This window comes from Rattus rattus, chromosome 2 (genome assembly GCF_011064425.1).
Source record: "Rattus rattus isolate New Zealand chromosome 2, Rrattus_CSIRO_v1, whole genome shotgun sequence".
Classification (NCBI taxonomy): Eukaryota; Metazoa; Chordata; class Mammalia; order Rodentia; family Muridae; genus Rattus; species Rattus rattus.
In genome coordinates this window covers 229,714,556-229,734,997 of record NC_046155.1, presented here as the reverse complement: position 1 = coordinate 229,734,997, position 20,442 = coordinate 229,714,556, and the positions used below count along the sequence as shown (strand labels likewise).

The following is a 20,442-nucleotide window of genomic DNA, read 5'->3' as shown; positions in this document are numbered from 1 at the left end:
GGTCTTCAAAAAAATAAGGAAAGAATGCCCACAAATACATGCAAGTTGAATAATGCTCAACTCAATGATAACCTGGTCAAGGAAGAAATAAAGAAAGCAATTAAAGACTTCTTAGAATTTAATGAAAATGAAGGTACAACATACCCAAACCTATGGGACACAATGAAAGCTGTGCTAAGAGGAAAAATCACAGCTCTGAGTGCCTGCAGAAAGAAACAGGAGAGAGCATATATCAGCAGCTTGGCAGCACACCTAAAAGCTCTAGAACAAAAAGAAGCAAACACACCCAGGAGGAGTAGAAGGCAGGAAATAATCAAACTCAGAGCTGAAATCAACCAAGTAGAAACAAAAAGGACTATACAAAGAATCAAGAGAACCAAAAGTTGGTTCTTTGAGAAAATCAACAAGATAGATAAACCCTTAGCCAGACCAATGAGAGGACACAGAGAGTGTGTCCAAATTAACAGAATCAGAAAAGAAAAGGGAGACATAACAACCGAGCCAGAGGAAATTAAAAAAATCATCAGATCCTACTACAAAAACCTACATTCAACAAAACTTGAAAATCTGGAGGAAACGGACAATTTCGTAGACAGATACCAGGTACTGAAGTTAAATCAGGAACAGATAAACCATTTAAACAACCCCACCAATATTATCCAAACTATTCCACGAAATTGAAACAGATGGAGTGCTACCGAATTCCGTCTATGAAGCCACAATTACTCTTATACTTAAATCATACAAAGGTCACAAGAAGAAAGAGAACTTCAGACCAATTTCCTTTATGAATATCGACGCAAAAATATTCAATAAAATTCTTGCAAACTGAATCCAAGAGCACATCAAAACAATGATCCTGGGTTGGGGATTTGGCTCAGTGGTAGAGCGCTTGCCTAGCAAGTGCAAGGCCCTGGGTTCGGTCCCCAGCTCCGAAAAAAAAAGAGAATAGAGAAAAACAAAACAAAACAAAAAAATCATTCATCATGTTCAAGTAGGCTTCATTCCAGGCATGCAGGGATGTTTTAATATATGGAAAACAACCAAAGTAAGCCACTGTATAAAGAAACTGAAAGATAAAAACCACATGATCATTTCATTAGATGCTGAGAAAGCATTTGACAAAATTAAACACCCCTTCATGCTAAAAGTCCTTCAGAGAACAGGAATTGAAGGCCCATACCTATACATAGTAAAAGCCATGTACGGCAACCAGTAGCTGATATTAAACTAAATGGAGAGAAACTTGAAGCAATCCCACTAAAATTGGGGACTAGACAAGGCTGCCCACTCTCTCCCTACTTATTCAATATAGTTCTTGAAGTCCTAGCCAGAGCAACCAGAAAACAAAAGGAGATAAAAGGGATACAGATAGGAAAGGTAGAAGTCAAAATATCAATATTTGCAGACGATATGATTGTATACTTAAGTGATCCAAAAAGTTCCACCAGAGAACTAATAAACCTGAAAAACACCTTCAGCAAATTAACAGGGTATAAAATTAATTCAAACAAACCAGTAGCTTTCCTCTACAAAAAGAGAAACAAGCCAAGAAAGAAATTAGGGAAACGACACCCTTAATAATAGTGCCAAACGATATAAAATATCTTGGTGTAACTTCAACCAAGAAAGTGAAAGATCTGTATTATAAAACTTCAAGCCTCTGAAGAAAGAAATTAAAGAAGATCTCAGGAGATTGAAAGATCTCCCATGCTCATGGATTGGCAGGATTAACATAGTAAAAATGGCCATTTTACCAAAAGATCTACAGATTCAATGCAATCCCCATCAAAATTCCAACCCAATTATTCATAGAATTAGACAGAACAATTTGCAAATTCATCAAGAATAACAAAAAACCCAGGATAGCTAAAACTATCCTCAACAATAAAAAGACTTCCGGGGGAATCACTATCCCTGAACTAAAGCAGTATTACAGAGCAATAGTGATAAAAACTGCATGGTATTGGTACAGAGACAGACATAGACCACTGGAATAGAATTGAAGACCCAGAAATGAACCCACACACCTATGGTCACTTGATTTTTGACAAAGAAGCCAAAACCACCCAATGCAAAAAAGATAGCATTTTCAGCAAATGGTGCTGGTTCAACTGGAGGTCAACATGTAGAAGAATGCAGATTGATCCATTCTTAACACCCTGTACAAAGCTTAAGTCCAAGTGGATCAAGGACCTCCACATCAATCCAGATACACTCAAACTAATAGAAGAAAAAGTGGGGAAGAATCTTGAACACATGGGCACTGGAAAAAATTTCCTGAACAAAACACCAATGGCTTATGCTCTAAGACCAAGAATCGAAAAATGGGATCTCATAAAACTGCAAAGTTTCTGTAAGACAAAGAACACTGTTGTTAGGACAAAATGGCAACCAACAGTTTGGGAAAAGATCTTTACCAATCCTACAATTGATAGAGGGCTTATATCCAAAATATACATAGAACTCATGAAGTTAGACTGCAGGGAGACAAATAACCCAATTAAAAATGGGGTTCAGAGCTAAACAACAAATTCACAGCTGAGGAATGCCGAATGGCTGAGAAACACCTAAAGAAATGTTCAACATCTTTAGTCATAAGGGAAATGCAAATCAAAACAACCCTGAGATTTCACCTCACACCAGTGAGAATGGTTAAGATCAAAAACTCAGGTGACAACAACTGCTGTCGAGGATGTGGAGAAAGAGGAACACTCCTCCATTGTTGGTGGGATTGCAGACTGTTAGAACCATTCTGAAAATCAGTCTGGAGGTTCCTCAGAAAATTGGACATTGAACTACTTGAGGACCTAGCTATACCGCTCTTGGGCATATACCCAAATATGCCCCAACATATAACAGAGACACATGCTCCACTATGTTTATAGCAACCTTACTTATAATAGGCAGAAGCTGGAAAGAACCCAGATGTTCTTCAACAGAGGAATGGATACAGAAACTGTGATACATCTACACAATGGAATACTTCTCAGCTATCAAAACAATGACTTTAAGAAATTCATAGGCAAATGGATGGATCTGGAAAATATTATCCTGAGTGAGGTATCCCAATCACAGAAAAACACACATGGTATGCACTCATTGATATATAGATATTAGCCCAAATGCTCGAATTACCCTAGATGTACAGAACACATGAAACTCCAGAAGGGTGACCAAAATTCGAGTCCTTCACTCCTTCTTTAAAAGGGGAACAAGAATACCCTTGGCAGGGAATATGGAGGCAAAGTTTAGAACAGGGGCTGAAGGAACACCCATTCAGAGCTTGCCCCACATGTGCCCCACACATATACAGCCACCAAACTAGATAAGATGGATGAAGCCAAGAAGTGCAGGCTGACAGGAACTGGATGTAGATCTCTCCTGAGAGACACAGTCAGAATAAGGCAAATACATAGGCGAATTCCAGCAGCAAACCACTGAACTGAGAATGGGATCCCAGTTACAGGCATCAGAGAAAGGATTTAAAGAGCTTGAAGGGGCTTGAGACACCATATGAACAGCAATGCCGTCCAACCAGAGCTTCCAGGGACTAAGCCACTACCCAAAGACATGGACTGACCCTGGGCTCCAAACTCATATTTAGCAATGAATAGCCTAGTAAGAGCACCAGCAGAAGGGGAAGCCCTTGGTTCTGCCAAAACTGAACCCCCAGTGAATGTGATTGTTGGGTGGGGAGGATGGAAATGGGGGGACGATATAGAAGAGAAGAGAAGAGGGAGAGGTTAGGGGGATGTTGGCCAGGAAACCGGGAAGGGGAATAACAATTTTGTTATTCTGTTTGATTGTGTTTTCCTGGAATTCTTTCAGGGATTTTTGTGATTCCTCTCTATAGGCTTCTACTTGTTTATTTATGTTTTCCTGCGTTTCTCTAAGGGAGTTCTTTATGTCTTTCTTGAAGTCCTCCATCTTCATGATCAAATGTGATTTTAAATCTAGATCTTGCTTTTCTGGTGTGTTTGGATATTCATTGTTTGCTTTGGTGGGAGAATTGGGCTCCGATGATGCCATGTAGTCTTGGTTTCTGTTGCTTGGGTTCCTGCGCTTGCCTCTTGTCATCACATTGTCTCTGGTGTTACCTTGTTCTGCTATTTCTGACAGTGGTTAGACCGTCCTATAGGCCTGTGTGTCAGGAGTGCTGTAGACCTGTTTTCCTGTTCTCTTTCAGCCAGTTATGGGAACAGAGTGTTCTGCTCTCAGGCATGTAGTCGTTCCTGTCTACTGGTCTTCAGGTATTTCTGTGGGCATGTGTCCTGAGTCCACCAGGCCCATCTTGGGAAAAGGAATAACAATTGAAATGGAAGCAAGAAATACTCAAGTTAATAAAGATGGAGGAAAAAAATATGTCTTACTTGGTGAAGCACTTCCCATCTAAGACTGAGGACCTGACTTAGATCCACACAGCCCATGAAGGTGGAACAGAAGAGCCAATTCCAGGAAATTTTCCTGTGACCTCCACAGGTATGCTGTGGTCTGTGAGTGTTCACATTTACATCATGTACAAGTATGTTAACATCAACAACAACAAAAACAAGAAAGGTAATAATTCAAGCCCTATCATAAACTTATGTGAAATATCCAAAACCTCTAGAAATAATTGTGTACTTGACCTTGGGATATCAAGAGTCTGGGGTGTTTGATGGCTTCAGGAGCATATTATGATCTTCCTATTTTCTGAGGAACTCTTAGTAAAATGATCTAGGATCTGTGCATGAATGTGGGATCAATCACATCCACAACTGCAAACTCTAATACATTAAAATGAAAGCAAGACAATTCAATAAATATCAATAATATAGAACCAGAATTGGTATTGAAAATGGTGGCAGTCATAACAACCAGGCTATTGGAATTTTTTTATTGGAATTTTAATGGCATGCTTTATATTACTTTTCTGATCTTTCCAGTGATGTCTGGTGAACCTAAAAGAATTTAACTTCCTATACTTAAGTATCTAATTTGGATACATAAATAAAACTACTCATCAACACAAAAAAAATAAAAAAGAAATAAAAGAGAGAGCTGCAGCAGGAGCATTAGGCAATGGTGGTGCAGAGGAAGACATAGGGATTTGCCTCTCGGGATGGGACAGGAACAAAGCTGAGACTTGTTCACCAAGCTACCTTTATAACAAAAAAAAATTGCATTTTGATCTCCTGTGTGTGTGTGTGTGTGTGTGTGTGTGTGTGTGTGTGTGTGTGTGTGTGTGTGACACATGCATGTGTGGCAATCCGAGGCCAGCTTCTAGAAGCTATCCTCTCTTTCCACCATATGAGTCTAGGGGATCAAAGACAGCTCCATTAACTGCTGATTCAGCCTTCTCACTGACCTCTGCCCCGCCCCACTTCCTAGCAATCAAACTTTGCATTGTATACATCACTTTAAAAAGCTGCTAAATACCATTTCTATGATGGGATCCAATGAGCAATAGTAGACAAAACAATCCCAGGAGATTAGCTTTGGCAGCCAATCTTACCAAGAGGAAACTCAGATGCCTCTGTAAAGGGGATCGGTGGCAGTGATTCTGGTTCTTGTCCTTTCAGAGTTTCCAGTGGCTTGCAATTCATACTCTGCCATGAGACGATCAGTGCACAACCATCCAAGCATTTACAGGTGAGTTAATTATACAATAAATACCATTATGATATTTAAATGCAATCTAATGAATTATCTGGTGGTTGGGAAATTTAAATGCTTTTCACTTCTCAAATGTAGTAAGGATAGAAAGTATTCAATATCTAGTAGGCAAAGTGATAGGTGGATAAAGGCGAGACTCATAAAAGATGCTGTGGGTTTTGTATGACGAGGCTCTTTGTTGACGTTAAGACAACATTATTTATAAGACTCTAGTTACACAACTCTGCTTCTGAACATTGTGTTATGATGATGGATGTAAAGCAGCTTTTCTCCCAGAAAATCCAGATGCTCTCCAGACTCCATGTCTTCTGTAAATAATTACATCTCAAAGGCTAGACAATTCAAGGTCTAATTACTCCAAAGTGAAGTATGAATTAAAAGCTCACAGGTTCATCTTCAAAATTACTACTTTGTGTGTGTGTGTGTGTATGTGTGTGTGTGTGTGTGTGTGTGTGTGAGTGTGTGTGTGTGTTTGTGTGTGAGTGTGTGTGTTTGTTTGTGTGTGACTGTGTATGTGTGTGTGTGTTTGTGTGTGTGTGTGTGTGTGTGTGTGTGTGTGTGTGTTTGTGTGTGGTGTGTATGTGTGTGTGTGTGTGTGTGTGTGTGTGTGTGTGTGTGTGTGTGTGTGTGTGTGTGTGTGTGTGTGTGTGTGTGTGTTAAAAGCCTCGCTCCTTCTCTTGTTCATCCTGAAGAATTTTGGTGAAGTTAAACGCAAACAGTACTTTCTAAGTTAATTACAGACAAATCTTTCCTACAATTCGCATCTTAGGATCCAGCTCTAGGCTGTTGTGTTTCCTTTCAGCTTTAGGAAAGAGCTTGTGAGTTTAAGGCTTTTCATGCACGTGAAAATCTGATTTTGAACTGGGAATAGAAATTATCAAGGCCATAGAATGTTAACTTGGGTCCCATGGGGTTTTCTTAAATTACCCAAGTAAGACACATTCTATTGTAAGGTAGATTGTGTTATGTAAATACAGTGCAGATTGCTCCCACTCAAACTCTTCATTGGTGCTCTGCCCTCTGCCCTACTTGACAGGAGAAAGAGTTCTTTCTAATGCTATTTGTTCTCTACATGGGTTCTACCAGTGAGAGCATAATCATGCCATGTTTCAAATCAGTCTAGACATAGTCATTCAGAATAATGTTTAAAAACAGGAAGGAAAGTCTGAGACTTCATGTTGGTTTAATTGACTCTTATGTAGGGAATTGAGAGTTGCTGAGAATGTTCTATAGGAGGTTTGAGCAAAGAGCTACATGAAGAAAACTCTCATGTAAAGGAATGTGTGCTTGCATTCATAAGAACTGTAAAAAGCAGGGCCAAGGCCATGTGAAGTCTGCTCAAAGGTCCCTCTCCGTGAGCCCCACTTCCATGGTGCAGAGGGGTTAGAACTAAGCCATATTAACAATGCATGCTGTAGCTGGCAAAGCACTAGGACTTCTATAACTGTTGTTTGTCTTTATTAATCTTCAGCTTGGCCTGCAAAAGCAGTATGGTTATTTACAGAAATCCCAAACAATTAACTCAAGACCAAAAACAACGGCATTAAAAAATTTAACTCAGATATGCTCCTGAAAACGGCTGTTCTTTCACAGGGCAAAAAATAAGTAATATAACTTAATTGTTGCTCATGCAGTGGATGAGTAATTAACTGTAAAGTTGGTGCAACCAGATACAGCCCCAAACACAAGTGTGAAGATCGAGGACAACAAAATGAATGTTTGCAGTAAACTGCTTAAGAGTGAAAGCAGAATTGAAAATTATGTATACAGTGATTTTAACTCCAGAATAAGTCAACATAATTATTATTTATTCAACTCCCACTTTGTACTTGCCACTTTATACAATCTCTATAATCAATGTGTGGAGACTATTATTACCTCCCTTCTGCTAGTAAAGAGACTCAGGATTATGGGGCAATACTGGGTAACTTGTCAGCTATAAAGCCACTGAGACTTGGTCCAAATGCACTTGTTCTCTAGGGACTCAAAGTGAAAGTTAGAAAATGAAAACAGTTCAGGAAACTGGAAGGTGAATCTATTTTGACTGGGTCAGACAGAAAGTATTCTCTGTTCTCTGAGAGAGGCTGAATTCCTATCTCTGCCCTTTCTAGATGTGGCACTTTATCTCAGTCTCTGTGACTTTGTCTGCAAAACCCAGGCCCCCATTTGCTTTCTGTGGCTGTGACAAAATGCCATGATCAAAAGGGGTGGGTCTGCAGGGGAAGGGAAGGGTTACAAACAGTCTGTCATCAGGGAAGTAGGGCAGGAACTTAGGGCATGCAGGCAGCTGGAGGTAGAAACTGAAGAAACGTGGGAACATCGCCTACTGTTCTGCTTTACATACATGCTCAGCTTGCTTTCCTATACAACCCAGTGCATAAGAGAGCTTACTGGTCCTGCAGGGGAGCTGGGATAGTTCCCAGCACCCAAATGCTAGCTCTCAACCACCTAAAAGTCCAGTTCCAGGGGATATGATGCTTTCTTCTGGCCTTTGTGGGCACCAGTATACACACAATGCACACAACCTCATACAAGCATAAACAAGTAAATAACCCAGCAAATAAGTAAATAAATAAATAAATCTATAAACATGAAAGAATCCTTACAGTGATTGTTCTGGGTAGATAGCTAAGTATTGAGAAGTATAGATACACAGGTTTACATTTAGGTGTGTATATTATATATGTGCTGGCATTTATTTCTCTAATGATACATCTCTGTATCTATCCCTGCATATCTATCCTTCTAAATTAAATAATACTAAAAGACTGTTTTATAGATTGCACATTTTACACATCAAAAATTGTAAACATCTTGTCATGGTACTAAATACAGTTATATATGTTTTTAAATCTTGTAGTTGCAGGAAAAAATTCCTTGTAATACAAATTTAAAATATTGAGGTTTACAAAGTGAATTTCAGGACAGCCAGGGCTGTTACACAGAGAAACCCTGTCTTTAAAAACAAAGTAAAAACCCTAAAACAAAAATAAAACAAAAAAGATTTTTTTCTGATTAATTCCCTTTTGGTAAATTCCTGGGGGTGGGATTAATGTTATCAAAACAACCATGATTGAAAACTTGCACCTGCTAATCCACTGTGTAGAAAGACTTAGTCAGTTTTACTGTTACCAGTTACAGATGATAGCAGTCTTTCTTTTGTCTCATATCTATATCAACACTGAAGGTTCTGGTTAGTTCCTGTCAACTTTACACAAACTAGAGACAACTGGAAAGAGGGACTCTCAGTTCAAGAAGTGTTGAATCATCAGATTGGCTGTAGGTATGTCTATAAGGCATTTTCTTAATTGCTAATTGTTATAGGAGGGCTCTGTCTACTGTGGGCAGTAGTATTCCTGAGAAAGTGGGTCTGGGCTATATAAGAAAGGTAGCTGAGCAAGCCAGGGAAAGCAAGGCGGTACAAAAATGTCTCTTTATGGTCTCTGATTCAATTTCTGTCTCTCGGTTCCTATCTCAAATTCCTAGTTTGGCTTCCTTTGATAATGGACTGTAACCTGTAAGCCAAACAAATCCTTTCTCCCCAAGCTGTTTTTGGCAGCACCTCATCACACCAATAGAAATCCATCTAGAACAATGGGTAATCTGCAAGTCAATGCCATTTTCACAGTCTATGTAGTGCCAAGTTTTATACAGATGGCTTTTTATGTTTTGCTGTTGATGTCATACCATGCACAGTGCCAAAGCCCTGTCTAGTTTCCTAAGCTTACAGAGATAATTGCTTAGATGATCATCATTCAGGAATGGGTTGAAGTGCTGTTGGTGCTAAGTTCAGTGCCAGTGAATCAGTAATATATATTAAGCATACTATCTTTAAACAGCAATACATATAATAAGAGGAGGCTATATATCGACTAGGACCTCACAGGAACTTCTGACTCCTCCAGTACCAATGGCTTATTTTCTACTTATGCAATGTTTGCTGCAACTGGTTTTCGCTTATGTAACAAAAGTCTGAGCATTGATCTGATAGTGCACAGTTGTGATTAGTGCACATAAAGGGAAAGAGGGCATGCATTTGAAGGAAGATGCAAAATGTACTTTGTTTTTTTAGTAAAAATCAATACCTATCTATCAATATCTATTATCAATGAACACTGTAAGAGAAAGTAATATAAGGAAGTTATAGACTTTAGGGACCAACATGAGACAACACATCGTAAAAGTGTGATCAGTATTATTTGGAAAAGAAGGCACAGGAAAGATGAACAGAAGAATGCCATTTCAATTAAGAATTTTGATAAGATGTAGGTATGTGAGAAAGATGAGCAGATAGAGGTCAGAGACCACCTATCACAGGGCCTGGTGATTCTCTGAAGCCAAGACAGCATGCATTAGCCTAGGGGAGGAAGGCAAATGAGAACTAGGCAAACCGGTCCTCAAGGAGTTGAATGGGTTCCTAAGGAAGGGGCTTAGGACCAGGAAACAAGGCCACAGGTGACTTGGTATCAGAAATGAGGTCAGAGCCTGCTTGGCAGCCAATACAAGGTGACATTTAGGCCCAGGGAGCAGAACATTCATTATTTATATTCCCCTTGAGCTAAGAGTCAGCATCAGGCTGAACCTACCAGATGAGGACCATGGAAGAACCAAAACTGAAAACTTGGAAGCTTGACAAACAACAAGTCAGCAGTGCGTATTGTATCTAAGAGCCCCAGGTCATTCATTTCCTTCAGAATATTGGTCCTGTCTGTATCCTGGACATAACTTTCCAAAGTCACTTGTTAAATTGTGAGGCATTTGCTCCATTGAAAAATAGGTACAATGAAACAAATATTGAAGGATCCTGAGAAAGTAATATAGCCTCTTCTTCATACCTGTAATACAGTACCTGGAAATGCAGAACACCTGTACGGGCAGAACCGCCTCGTGATCTTGAGGTAACAAGTCTGAGAACATTGTCAGGATGGCTCAAGGATAGGAAAAAGGGAGGGATCTGGAGTGTTTCATGGAGCATTTGTCTAATATGAGAGAGGTTCTGGGTTTAGTCTCTAACACCAAAAAAACAAGTAAAGGAAAATGATTTATTGACAGTATCATTAACTCCCTATCCTTATTCACTGGCCTTGAACTTATGATCCACCCCCCCCCCCCGCCTCAGCTTCAGCCTTCAGGTCTAAGAAATTGCAGGGTCCAGTATTGTGTCAGGCTTATTCTGGGATTATTGATGTCTCAAATAAAATAAACATATTTCTCAATGTGGTAGGAATGGATTCATTGGCAATTACAACTTCTAATCTTTTTAGAATTTAGAAAGCTCAATCCCCACTCCTGTGTAGCCCAAAGGGAATGCAAAATGAGCTCAATATTCTCTCCCTAGACTCCTGTTTGGAATAATTACCCCTGGAAACAAAACTCACAAAAGTCATCCTCAGATTCAATTGCCTTTGAGGACTCTGGAGAACTCAAGTCTACATACTCAATTGCATATTGCTTTACCACATCCTAATTTGCATTTTTCTAGCCCTATTATGTAGACATGAAAATTGAGGGACAGACCTCCCCTGGGACAGTTTGTTAGCATAAAGAATTATAAACCACACCTCAAAAATTTGCTAAAAATTATTCTTGAATATATTACTTAAATGACGTTCACAGCTGGCCTAAAAAATCCTTATCTAATTTAAATGAATTGCTTACTTTGATAAAAAACTATAAGAAGTTTGTGTCGTTTTACTAATATGCAATTAAAATAATTAAAAACATTTCCCAATACAGAAAATGTGGTACATCTACACAATGGAATATTGCTCAGCTATCAAAAACAATGCCTTTATGAAATTCATAGACAAATGGTTGGAACTGGAAAATATCATCCTGAGTGAGGTGACCCAATCACAGAAAAACAAACATGGTATGCACTCATTGATAAGTGGCTATTAGCCCAAATGCTTGAATTACCCTAGATGCATAGAACACATGAAACTCAAGGCGGATGATCAAAATGTGAATGCTTCACTCCTTCTTTGAAAGGGGAACAAGAGTACCCTTGGCAGGGAATAGAGAGGCAAAGATTAAAACAGACACAGAAGGAATACCCATTCAGAGCCTGCCCCACATGTGGCCCATACATATACAGCCACCCAATTAGACAAGATGGATGAAGCAAAGAAGTGCAGGCCGACAGGAGCCGGATGTAGATCTCTCCTGAGAGACACTGCCAGAGTACAGTAAATGCAGAGGCGAATGCCAGCGGCAGACCACTGAACTGAGAATAGGACCCCTGTTGAGGGAATTAAAGAGGGAACTGGGGGGGTTGGGGATTTAGCTCAGTGGTAGAGCGCTTGCCTAGCAAGCATAAGGCCCTAAGGTTCGGGTCCCCAGCTCGAAAAAAAAAAAAAAAAAAAAAAAAAAAAAAAAAAAGAAAAAAAAAGGGAACTGGGGGGAGCTTGAAGGGGCTCGAGACCCCTTATGGACAACAATGCCGAGCAGCCAGGGCTTCCAGGGACTGAGCCACTGCCTGAGGACTATACATGGACTGACCCTGGACTCTGACCTCATGGGTGGCAGTGAATGTCCTAGTGAGTTCACCATTGGGAGGGGAGGCCCTTGGTCCCGCTGGGACTGAACCCCCAGTGAACGTGATTGTTGGGGGAAGGGCAGCAGTGGGGGGAGGATGGGGAGGGGCGCACAAGAGAGGGGGGGGGGAGGGATTGGGAGGGGCCCGGAGGCCAGGAGGGGAATGGCACTCGAGTTGTGAATGGGAAATGCCCAGGTTGGGAAAAAAAAAATTCCCAAATGCTAATGCAAAACCACTGCTGTTCTAAGCTACTGCTGTTTTGAAATGGATTGAAGAGTTCCCTCTAGTTTCCCTATATGGAGAAAACATACTGTTGACATCATGTAAGAAAATCAAGTTATTCAACTTAATGAATTAGTACAGAAAACAAAACACTTGTCTGTCAAGCAGATATTTTGCTGTGTCTGTGTTTCCATCAGATCTAATTTCGTTAGCTTTGGATGGTGCTTGTAAATTAATATACACAAACGGCATTTGGGATGGTCTATTTAATTCATTCATCCAAAGCAGAGATAATTATACAATCAGTTTGAAAAGTATTTTGTGCTTTCTTATTTAATTAATCCATTACACATAACCTACCAGGATTTTACTCTCTGAAACTATTATTAACACTCCACAGACATGTTTTCGATTATTAAATTTAAGAATTTATACTCAATAAAACTCTCAGTAGGAATATTGTTATTAAATGAGATCATTAAACCTAACCAAACTAATTAACAGCTAAATATTGAGGGGCACTTATACAACAGTGGGTTATATTCCATCTTCTTAACCCCTCTGCTCATGCTGCCAAATGAACACAAACATTAGTGAAAAATAATCCAGGAAGGTTATGGAAACCACACCTACCTCTATGGAAAGAGGTCCCTCCTAAACATTTGTCAAGGGTGGCATCAGTCTTCCCTCTACTGTTCTTCACTTAAATTTTTTGAGAGTCTTCCACTGGATACATAGCTCATCCATTTGGCTAGGCTGGCAAGCAATGGGGTCCAGGAATCTGCCTCTCTCTACTCTCCCCACTGCTGATTTCACAGGATTAATATCTCCTAGATTTTTATATGGATTATGATGACTTTAGGTCCTTGTGTGTGCATGGCAGATACTGTACCATGAGTCAGTTTCTCAGCCTTTCAACAAAACCTTTCTGATTTTTGGCAAGTATGTTTTAGGACAATACTCAACTGAAGAATCCCATCTTAAGGAAGAACTTAGGGAGGGGTTGGGGATTTACCTCAGCAGTAGAGCGCTTGCCTAGCAAGCGCAAGGCCCTAGGTTCGGTCCCCAGCTCTGAAAAAAAAAAAAAAAAAAAAAAAAACAAAAACAAAAACAAAAAAAAAAAAAAAAAAGGAAGAACTTAGGGGAACTTTATTCCATAGTCTGACCTCCTACTTAAAAAGTATGGTAATTTCAACCAACCATAAATTTAGGGTTCATTTTTTCACAGTTCAAAACATATTAAATAAAGTGTAAGCTCTCAATAAAGAAGTACCTTTGGTGCCCCAAATAATTTGGGGCTAGACAGCTTCCCAGTCCTGCTGATAACAACTAACATACATGAAGGAAATTCTGCTGCTTGGAACTTGTATCTCTAGTTACATATCTCTATCTCCTCTCCAACTCTCCAATGAGCCTTTTTTTTTTTTTAAATCAAAACAGTTGGGGGCAAGGAAGCTTATTGGGGGAAAAAAAGAAACTTTTGTGTGTAGTTTGTTTGTTTTAGACAGGAATAGTATGGAATGTAGTGAATTGTGTTCCTCATTTATATGTTAAAGTCTTAGTTACCAATATGCCTGCTTCTGGAATCAGGGTCTTTAGCATGTTCCTAGGGCATGATGAGGTAGCAAGTCTATTCAAATACAACTGCAGCCTTGGAAGAAGTGATAAAGGAGGTTGATATAGTCTTCCCTGCTCTCTATCTCTGTCTGTTTTCCCCACCTCCCATTCCTCTGTAATGTGAGGACAAGGCAAGAATGTGGCTTCTGGCTAGCCAGTAAGAACTCTCACAAGGAACTAAATCAGCTAGCATCTTGTTGGACTTGAGTCTTTAGAACTCTGAGAAAATAATCTTCTGCTGTTTAAACCACTCAGCCTAGGGTCTTCTGTCTAAGAAGGTAGACTAAGCTGACTAACACAGAGGTAAGCTAAGCTCTTCCTTACTACTCTCAGTTGGATCATGTCTTTTCCCTTTTTGCTTTTCGCCTTTACATTTCCTCAACTTCTTCTTTAGAACCCTCTTTTGTAAAATTCCTTCCCTCATTCAGTAGGACAGTGCTCTTAACCCAAGAATAGCATATGTACTCATTTGACAAGTCTTGTGTGACCACTGATGATATTCAGTTCAGGGTGGCAGGATACTGGATCTATTCTGAGAGAGTTCCACAGGGTGAGAGGCACACAGGATTTGGAAACGACATGGCTGAGAGCTAACTTAACAGGCATATTTTCAAATAAATGAACCAAGGACCAATAAAGTGAAAACTACCAGACCAGATACATATCCTGTGAAAGGATCCTGTGGGGAAAGCAACACTAAAACTGGACAAGACTTGGTTGACACATTCTCTCCTGCTCTGTATCTGTCTGTCTTTCACAATTCCAATCCCTTTGCAGTGAGAGGACAAGACAGGAATGTGGCTGCCTGCTAGACAGTAAAAGTTCTCAGGAGAAACCAAATCAGCTAGTACCTTGGACAAGCTTTGTGCACTCATGGCATGACTACAATGTGTTCCAGGAGAACATGCATGCTTATAAATGGAGGGAGCCACCAGGACAATCCAAGATTTCCTCTTTCCTTGAATCATGTAAATTTCTGATTAGAATTTTGCATGACTCTTGAGGCATTTCATTGTGCTTGGCTGTTACTTCTCTAACACTGAGAAACAATGGCAGTCTAGCATCCTGATGCCTAGGGCTTTAGTAAGAAGTCAGCATGTGGAGCTCCTTCAAAGTGTTATATTACAGCTTGATTTTTAGGTCCATTTGCTTGGAAAACTTTTTTGTAGCCTTTTACTCTGAGGTAATGTCTATCTTTGTTGGTGAAGTGTGTTACTTGTATACAGCAGAATGATGGATCCTGTTTTAGCATACATTCTCTTATCCCATGCTTTTTTTATTGGGGAATTGAGTCCATTGATATAGAGAGCTACTAATGAACGATGATTGTTAATTCCTGTTATTGTGATGTTGGTTGTGTGTGTGTGTGTGTGTGTGTGTGTGTGTGTGTATGTGTGTGTGTGTGTTTGTGTATGTGTGTGTGTGTGCGTGTGTGTTTTCACTGGTGTGGAATTATTTATTTCCTGTTTTCTTGTGTATAGTTAACTGCCTTGAGTTGGAGTTTTCCTTCAAGTATTTTCTGTGGCGTTGGATTTGTGAATAAATACTATTTAAATTTGGGTTTGTCTTGTACTATCTTGTTTTCTTCACTTATGGAGATTGAACATTTTACTAGGTATAGTAGTCTAGATTGACATCTGTGGTATCTTAGAAGCTATAAAACATCTATCTAGGCCCTACTAGCTTTTAATATCTCTATTGAGAATTCAGATGCAATTCTCATAGTCTGCCTTTGTATGTTACTTGGCTTTTCTCCTTGCAGCTTTTAATATACTTTCTTCGTTTTGTAAGCTTTGTGTTTTGATTATTATGTGACGAGAGAATTTTCTTTACTGGTCCAATATAATTGGCATTCTGTACGCTTCTTGTATGTTTATAGGCATCTTTTTCCTTAAGCTGGAAACATTTTCTTCTAAGATTTTATTGAAAATATTTTCTGGTCCTTGGAGCTGGGACTCTTCACCTTCTTATATTATTCTTAGGTTAGGTCTTTTTGTAGTGTCCCACATTTTCTGGATGTTTTGTGTCAGGAATTTTTTAGATTTAAGATTTTCTTTGATGTGTTAATTTCTTCTATCATATCTTCTATATCAGAGATTCTCTCTTCCAACTCCTGTATTCTGTTGGTGATGCTTGCATCTGTTATTCTTGTTCTAGGTTTTTCATCCAAACAGGACTTCCAGTGGAAAGATGAGAATGTCAACCCACCCATAAAACCTTCAACCCCAAAATTTTCCTTCCTATAAGATGTGCAGGCATAAAGATGAGGAGAGACTGAGGGAGTGGCTCACCAATGACTGTCCCAACTTGAGGCCCATCCCATGTGACAGACACTTTTAATGATACTCTGTTATGTTTGCAGATACAAATCTAGCATAACTGTCTCCTGAGAGGCTTCATCCAGCAGCACATGGAAGCAGATACAGAGACCTATAGACAACCATCAAGCAGAACACAGGGATTCTTGTGAAAGAGTAGGGGATAAAATTGAGTGAGACAGAGGATTTAAAAACACCACAGGAAGAGCTACAAAGTCAACCAATCTGGGTCCATGGGAACTCTGAAACTGAATCACCAACTGAGGAGCATGAAGGGGCCGGACCTAGAAATTCCTACACATTTGTAGTTTGGTCTTCATGTGGGTACCCTAACAATAGGAGTAGGGGTTGTATTTTCCTTTGTTGCCTCTCATTGGATCCCTTTCCCCTAGCTGGACTGCCTAGTTGAGCCTTAGTGGGAGAGGAGGTGCTTAGTCCTGTTGCAACTAGATGTCCCAGGGCTTTCTCTTCTCTTAGGACAGGAGGAGATGTAATGGAGGAGGGTTCATGGGGGCAGAACTTGGAGGTGAGGCAGAAAAGGAAGCTTCAATTGGGATATAATGGGAAAAAATAAAACTCAGAATTCTATATACTGTTTCTTGTGGTCCTTTTCTTGCATCTTACATTGATGCTGCCTTGCACATGGTACATATTAACTCATATCACACATATTCGAGTGTGCACACACATACAAATCATAAATAAATAAATAAATAAATAACTTTTAATAAAGGAATAAGAAACCTAACAGCATATAAAGAGTTCATGTTTAGAAATGAAAGCAAGAAAAAGGAAGAGACAGATGGGACAGTAGTTATAGACTGAAAGCATAAAGCAAAGGTTGATTAGTTGTAGTTCTTTATCTGCATTTCTACAGACCATCATCAACAGGAAAGTTATGGCAGAAACTCAAACAGCTAGTCACATCACACCCATAATCAAGAAATAAATTCACTTGAGCTTATTTGTTTCCTTGCTAACTTGCCCTCAGCTAGCTTTTCCCACTCTGTTCAGGAACTCTGCACAGGGAATGGTGCCACCTACAATGGGCTGGGTTTTCTTACATCAATTAACAGGATGGTCCTCCAGCAACATGCCCACAGGACAAACTTATCTATCTAGATAACTCATTAAAACCCTTCCCAGTTGATTCTGGACTGTGACAAGTTGACAGTTACAGTTAACCAGCCCAGATGTAGAGTTCTTTACATGGCACCAGTATTGCTTTCATAGCTTGGATACAAAAACTGAGTTAGCTTCTTCCATTTGTTTTTTCAAGGCATGGTTTTACTGTGGAGCTCTGGCTGTCCTAGAACTCACCCTACAGGCCAGGCTGTTCTCAAACTCAAAGACCTGCTGGCCTCTGCCTCCTGAATGCTGGGATTAAAGGCATGCACCAAGACACCTGCTACTGACTCTTCTCTAAGCTACTCATGCCAATAGAAAACACTTTTGTTGCTCACCATTTGTCATGGATCCTTTAGGTTAATTGTTCACTTAGTATTATAATTTCTACATTGAAGGTCTTCAACCAATTTCTGGGCCAATGACCTAATAGCAGCAGCAGCAGCAGCAGTAGCAACAACATCAATAATTTGAAAGTGATCTTTACACTGATTTCTATAAATTATCTCTGTAGTAACACTACCAAGGAAGTACTCCTACAAATGGGGAAACTTGGGTTCAATTTAAGGGACTTATAAAGGATAGAGCAACCAAGTTCAGAGCTATACACTTAAGTGTGGCAGAATACATCCTCTAAAAAACAATCTCATCATGACTACAAACCTAGCTCAAACATAGCCAGTTATTTCAAACCCCTTGACCACTGAGTTCTAAGCACATGTTCTACCCTGGTTTCCATGCCCAAGGCTTGAGACAGCCCTGTTTGAGTCCTATTGTTAGTTTCAGGCCTCAAGAAACATTTGGAGGCTTAATAACCTAGACCAGTCATTGCCTACTCCTCTTCATCTTGATTAAATCTCCTTCCTTGAGGGTTTGAAGGTTACTTGTGTATTGTGATCCCACTGTGATTTCTCTACAGCTGAATCTAGAAGCAGAAGTCTCAGAAACCACCCAGTACAATTACCTCCTTTGAGAGATCTGGAAGACTACATTTTCCCTTTGCATACTTTGGACATTTTCTTAGATTTGGCTCATTGCACAAAGAAATTTTTTTAAATACATCCATCTTTTAAAAAAATCACAGAAAATATTAAATTGCCTAGAATTCAAACACAGGCTCCCTGTTTTCTCCCCCCTCCCCCTCCCTCTCTCTCTCCCTTCCCCGCCCTCTGTCTCCCCCTCCCCAACCTCCTCCCCTTCCCTCCCCCTCCATGTGCTCTGACACAACTACCTCTGAGATGAACCCTGAACTTCTGCTAAAACTCCATCAGTATCTGGCCACACAGTGGCCCACCAGTGGAGAACATTTTGAAGTTTATTTTTATTTTTTGACAACTACACATATATCATTTTATAATTTTCATTCATTTTCATTCCTGTCACTCCCTCTCACTTACCTCCCTCCATCTCCCACTGAAGTTCTTCTTCCCAGCAAGTATCCGTCCCATATAAGAATAGGGGGATTAAAGTTCCCCTTTTCTCTTTTATTGAAAAAAAAATGGATTTTTTCCTATCAAGTATATTCTGGGCACTCAAGCTGCAGGTCCCCTGTGGTCCAGACACTGCATGGGACTGAAGGGACCTGATCAACAGCTCCCTGAACCCAAATCCCGTGGGAGAGAGAGCTAAACCTTCAGAGGGGAAGACACGCCTGGGAAACCAGAAGGGACTACACTCTGCCTACATTTCTGAATCTAGAGGAAAACACCTAATGCCATCTGGGACCCTGGTGCACGGGGTCCCCTGGAAAAGGCAGCACAGGCCCTCCTGGTTACCACCATCACAGAGAGCTCAAAAGCAGCCCCCCCAGGCACAACTTCAGCCACAGGACCAGAGGTAAGACCAACTTTTCTGCTCCAAGTGACCTGCCTGGTGGACTCAGGACACACGCCCACAGGAACAGCTGAGGAAAAGTAGACAAGAAAGACTACCTGCCAGAAAGCAGAACACTCTGTTCCCATAACTGGATGAAAGAAAACAGGAAAATGGTCTACAGCACTCCTGACACACAGGCCTAGAGAACGGTCTAGCCACTGTCAGAAATAGCAGAACAAGGTAACACCAGAGACAACCTGATGGCGAGAGACAAGTGCAGAAACCCAAGCAACAGAAACCAAGACTACATGGCAACATCAGAGCCCAATTCTCCCACCAAAGCAAACACTGAATATCCAAACACGCCAGAAAAGTAAGATCTAGATTTAAAATCATATTTGATCATGATGATGGAGGACTTCAAGAAAGACATGAAGAACTCCCTTAGAGAAACACAGGAAAACATAAATAAACAAGTAGAAGCCTACAGTGAGGAATCAAAAAATCCCTGAAAGAATTCCGCGAAAACACAATCAAACAGGTGAAGGAATTAAAAATAGAATAGAAGCAATAAAGAAAGCACCAAGGGAAACAACCCTGGATATAGAAAACCAAAGAAAGAGACAAGGAGCCGTACATACAAGCATCAGCAACAGAATACAAGAGATAGAAGAGAGAATCTCAGGAGCAGAAGATTCCATAGAAATCATCGACACAACTGTCAAAGATAATGTAAAATGGAAAGAGCTAATTGTCCAAAACATACAGGAAATCCAGGACTCAATGAGAAGATCAAACCTAAGGATAATAGGTATAGAAGAGAGTGAAGACTCCCAACTCAAAGGACCAATAAATATCTTCAACAAAATCATAGAAGAAAACTTCCATAACCTGAAGAAAGAGATGCCCATAAACATACAAGAAGCCTACAGGAATCCAAATAGATTGGACAAGAAAAGAAACTCCTCCTGTCACATAATAGTCAAAACACCAAATGCACAAAACAAAGAAAGAATATTAAAGTAAGGGGAAAAGGTCAAGTAACATATAAAGGCAGACCTATCAGAATCACACCAGACTTCTCACCAGAGACCATGAAAGCCAGAAGATCCTAGACAGATGACATACAGAACCTAAGAGAACACAAAT

At 40.0% G+C, this 20,442-nt stretch overlaps 1 long non-coding RNA gene across 1 annotated transcript; it reads left to right on the top strand.

Annotated features, from left to right (window-relative positions):
* Positions 1–4,290: 4,290 nt before the first annotated feature.
* LOC116893047 lies at positions 4,291–16,374 on the top strand. The gene is made up of 3 exons (XR_004386993.1): positions 4,291–4,482; positions 5,565–5,634; positions 16,193–16,374. It is a non-coding gene; the product is annotated as an uncharacterized LOC116893047 (long non-coding RNA).
* The last annotated feature ends 4,068 nt before the right edge of the window (positions 16,375–20,442 follow it).